This window comes from Scylla paramamosain, chromosome 30 (genome assembly GCF_035594125.1).
Source record: "Scylla paramamosain isolate STU-SP2022 chromosome 30, ASM3559412v1, whole genome shotgun sequence".
NCBI lineage: Eukaryota > Metazoa > Arthropoda > Malacostraca > Decapoda > Portunidae > Scylla > Scylla paramamosain.
The window spans coordinates 15,699,115-15,704,114 of record NC_087180.1 but is presented as its reverse complement, the minus strand read 5'-3'; the positions used below and the strand labels follow the sequence as shown (position 1 = coordinate 15,704,114).

Here is a 5,000-nt window from a genome sequence, read left to right as displayed (position 1 = left end):
TGAATTACTGGTTAGTTTCCCCTTTTTAATTTACGGTGATTAAAAAGAAAATGGAAGGTAAGAATAAATCCAATTTCTTTTTTACTACGTTTACAAGTATTCATGACGTGAAGAGAAAAGAAAACGAGATATTTTAGGAGTGTGTCTACTATTTATGGATTAACGCTCTGTTCAAATTAAACTGGCGGAGAAATCCAACCCTGCTTTCAGTGATTTTTTTTTTCTACTTTTTTTTGTGATGACGTGAAAAGAAAACGAAGTGGTGCAATTATTTTAAGTGTGTCTGTTCCATTTAGCTTGACGGAGATGCCCGATCCCCGCTCCACGTCCGCCTCGCAGTGTGATTGGCTGTAATTAAGTGAGTGATGTACTTGATTGGTCGTCGGTGGAGGAAGAGGAGTGTCATTTATGCTAATTAAAAATAAATAAACTTGAATTGATTTTGTTTTTACTTTTTATGAAACGCTGTGTTAATTTATGACTCCAATATGCTAAAAGATTCGTGGAAATTGAGCTTTCATATCGATTTAAGGAATTAAGTGTGTGTGTGTGTGTGTGTGTGTGTGTGTGTGTGTGTGTGTGTGTGTGTGTGGAGGAAGTAAGCTGACAGATGCTTTTATTTCTCTCTCTCTCTCTCTCTCTCTCTCTCTCTCTCTCTCTCTCTCTCTCTCTCTCTCTCTCTCTCTCTCTCTCTCTCTCTCTCTCTCTCTGGATACAAGGAGAGAGTGGGGGGGAGGAAGAGAGAAAGAGAGAGCGGCAGGGGACGGAAGACGTTTGTCATCTCACTCCGAGCTGCTGTCGTCTTTCTTCCCAACAATGGAGTTATGTTTCCCAGTGAATAAATAAGTTTCTCACAATCCCACCTCAAGTTTCTTGTTTGTTTTCATCAGTCAAGAAAATGTTTGCGGAAGAATATCATCGTAACAGTCACAGAATTAGAGAAGGATAACTATTAAGATTCTGTGTATTAACTTGAGTCCTTCTTGTCAGTAATGTTAATATGACGTTAGGTTGAGATTAGTGGAAAATATAGACTATAACCCAAGGAAAGTTTGTTTATTTATTTATTTATTTATTTTAGGTTGAGATTAGTGGAAAATATAGACTATAACCCAAGGAAAGTTTATTTATTTATTTATTTATTTATTTTAGGTTGAGATTAGTGGAAAATATAGACTATAACCCAAGGAAAGTTTGTTTATTTATTTATTTATTTATTTTATTTATTTTTTTTACTTTTTTTATTTCTTTACATATATAGAAGTGTGAATTAGTGACAACAAAAGGTGTAAATAAGTGGTGAAAGAAGTGCAAGTTTAAATTAGAATGAATTTCAGTAAAGTATGAAAAAGCAGAGGAAAGATGTGAGGTTTAGACAACACAAGCTTAGAATACAGTGGCCTTCAGTGAAATATGATAAGAGATAAAAGAAAATTGTGAAGTTTAGACAAGTTTTACCATGAAAATAGACTTCAATAAGGTATGATTAGAAACAACTAGTAAAAAAAAATATACCCTTAAAAAAATTAAATGACTAGCATAGACTTGAACCAAATATAATAAAAAAAAAAAAAATACTTCAAAGCAAATCATAACATTCCAAAATCCCTTACAAAAAAAAAAAAAAATCTGCAAAATGAGAAACTGAAAAAAATAAATAAATAAATAAAATAAAAGATACCATACAAATACATCAAACTATGCCTCGCTCCTCGTCTCACTTTTAACTGGCGAGCGATGGGCAGTTACCTGATATTTTGCGCCTCGTTAATGAGAGGACGGCCAGGTAGACACAGGGCAGGTATAGTGACGATATGATGGACGTGTTGTGATAGCTGTGGTTTTTGTACGTGTCTATTTAATATTGCTTTCATCTTACGGTAGAGAGAGAGAGAGAGAGAGAGAGAGAGAGAGAGAGAGAGAGAGAGAGAGAGAGAGAGAGAGAGAGAGAGAGAGAGAAGTAACGAAGTACCTCCGACCCCTATACAATAACAAAAAACCGTGTGTGTGTGTGTGTGTGTGTGTGTGTGTGTGTGTGTGTGTGTGTGTGTGTGTGTGTGTGTGTGTGTGTGTGTGTGTGTGTGTGTCCCTTCTCTCACTTCCCCTCTTCGCTTTATCTCTCCATCCCTCTCCCACAGCCACTTGTCCTTCTACCCTCTCCTATCTCTCCCCCCCTCTCTCTCTCTCTCTCTCTCTCTCTCTCTCTCTCTCTCTCTCTCTCTCTCTCTCTCTCTCTCTCTCTCTCTCTCTCTCTCTCTCTCTCTCTCTCTCTCTCTCTCTCTCTCTCCAATACACGACCATTACGCCGCGGAATTGGGAACAAATTGGAAGAGGAAGAGCAGAAAAAGAAAGTAGGCAAAGGAAGAGACGTAAAAACCAAAAGAAAAGAAGGAAAAAAGAGAAAATTGGAAAGAGAAGGTGAAAGGAGTTAGTAGAAAGAAAATAAGTAAAAAATAGAATTAGGAGGAGATTGATGTAGAACTGGGAGAGAGAGAGAGAGAGAGAGAGAGAGAGAGAGAGAGAGAGAGAGAGAGAGAGAGAGAGAGAGAGAGAGAGAGAGAGTGGTAAAATACCCTCTCTGTTGGACAAATATTGGAGGAGAGTTAGTGGGAGGAAAGAGGAGAAGGAGGGAGAGAAGAATGGAAAGGAAAGGAGAGAAGGAAGAAAGAGGATGTAGGAAACCTTTGATTAGATCTTACATTGTGGAAATTCAGGGTTCGCTCCATCTGTGTGTGTGTGTGTGTGTGTGTGTGTGTGTGTGTGTGTGTGTGTGTGTGTGTGTGTGTGTGTTTACCTAGTTAAATTTACCTTGTTGTGGCATAAAGGATTTGAGTTACGCTTGTGTGGTCCTATCTCCATATCTCTGTTTATCCAGCGTGTGTGCGTGTGTGTGTATGTACGTGTGCGCGTATGTGTGTATGTAACTATGTGCGTACCCATCTCAAGGTTACATTCAAGTTCAGATTTCGAGTTTCACAATTTCCGGATAGCCAAAAATTTGTCTTAATCGTATATCTCTATTTTTCACTCTTTTTTCGCGGCCATTAGTGATATTTTTGAAAGGGGGGGGGGGCGAATCGTGGCATCTTCTTGGACCATTCTTTGAGTCTATTGGCCGAGGCTGCAATTAGGATCAAGGAAAACGGGAGGAATAAAATGGAAGGCGAAACTGAGATGGAAGTCAAACTCTTCCCTTTTTGGCCGCGTCGAGAAATGTCAGCAGGAGATTGTAAAGGAGTGAGGAAGTTTGGTTGATAAATTGACAGAGAGAGAGAGAGAGAGAGAGAGAGAGAGAGAGAGAGAGAGAGAGAGAGAGAGAGAGAGAGAGAGAGCGTGTGGTATTTCAAACAAGTGAAGTTTGGTCGATAAATTTACAGAGAATGATTGAAATGTGAAATACGTATGAATGAAAAAGATACATGATAGAATTTCATACACTGCCATACATAAATGATACAGATTTGATGCGCGAATATTTCGAAGTATCACGAAAAAAAAGGATAAATAAAAAAAAGGTACGGAGGCAGATGGTGGGCGTACCAGGAAAGAAAAATATAATAGACTCACAGAATTTATTTGTACGGACTGACGGATAGATATTCAGTTACAGAGGTGAGGAAATATTATATGTATATTTGATCCGCACCTCTGAAAACCCAACTTTTTTACAGGTTTATACTTTTTACATAACATACACTCGAATTTACGGATATATAGATGGATGGATGGATGGATGGATGGATGGATACAGATGATGAAATATTTGTTATCATTTTACTTTTCAAAACCCTAATTCTCTCATTTTTTTATTTTATTTTTTTTTTTTTTTGAGGTTTTATACTTTAATATCACAAAAACACGAATTTACATACATACAGACAGACAGACAGATAGATGAATAGAGAGGCAAGAGGAATATTATTTATGTATCGAGTTCTTTAACCTTTCAAAACTCTACTTTACCAGGTTTTCTATAATTTATATAACATTGGCACAAATATACAAACAGACAGACAGTTAGATGAATGAAGAGACGAGAGGAATATTGTTTGTACATTCTGTTCTATAAATTTTCAAACTTGCTTTTTCCTGTTTTTTTTTCTTTTTATTTTTTTTTATTTTTACATGAATATGGATAGATAGACTGGCAGATGAATAGAGAGAGACGAAAGGGGTATTTTATGTATGTCTTTAACTTTTAAAACCCCAAGTTCACATTTTTTTTAATACATCACGACTATGGACCGACAGACAGACAGACAGACAGACAGATGAATAGAGAGAAACGAAAGGAATGTTTATCTTATCAGTTTTAAAACCTGACCTTCCCAGTTTTTAAGATACTTGATTTAACATAGACCCAAATATACAGACAGGCAGACAGACATACCGACAGACAGACAGACAGACGATAGATAGGAGTATTATTTGTATATGCGATCCCCTCAACTTTTCCAAAACTCGACTTTCACAGTGCCGTTGAAAGTTCACAGTGCTGTTGAAAGTTACCCACTCTTGCTGCACAGTTTATTGACTTCTCTGTGGAAAGCGACTCGATACGAAGACTCGATAGCAAACTTGACTCCAAAACCCCCTTTTTGTAAGCACCACCACCACATACCTCCCCGCGTATACCTCACCTATGCCTGCTGCTGCTGCTGCTGCTGCTGCTGCTGCTGCTGCTGCTGCTGCCTGCTAGTGTAACGAACATTGCTGAAATATATAAGAATACAAAAAAAATAAAAATAATGATAAAAAACTGTTGAAATACATGAAAATATAAACAAAAAAACTGAATAACGTAGTATATTTAGGATCGAACTCGCAATCTTTCCTTCATGAGCCAAGCACAGTACCACAGAGCCACCAAGAGAGAGAGTGTGTGCATTTACCTTACTTTACGTTCAAGAGTCGAAAATTTGCATAATATCCGAACCTCCTCTTTTGAAGCTCCGGATCTTTGGGTCTTTGGCGGCAAACTAAACGAAGCACAGTGAAGC

At 37.6% G+C, this 5,000-nt stretch overlaps 1 long non-coding RNA gene across 1 annotated transcript in view; it reads left to right on the top strand.

Moving 5' to 3' along the window:
* Positions 1-436, top strand: part of LOC135115908 (uncharacterized) — a 77,916-nt gene extending 77,480 nt beyond the window's left edge. The window contains exon 2 of the long non-coding RNA XR_010276098.1: positions 1-436. This exon is cut by the window's left edge and continues 412 nt beyond it. This is a non-coding gene — a long non-coding RNA (uncharacterized LOC135115908).
* The last annotated feature ends 4,564 nt before the right edge of the window (positions 437-5,000 follow it).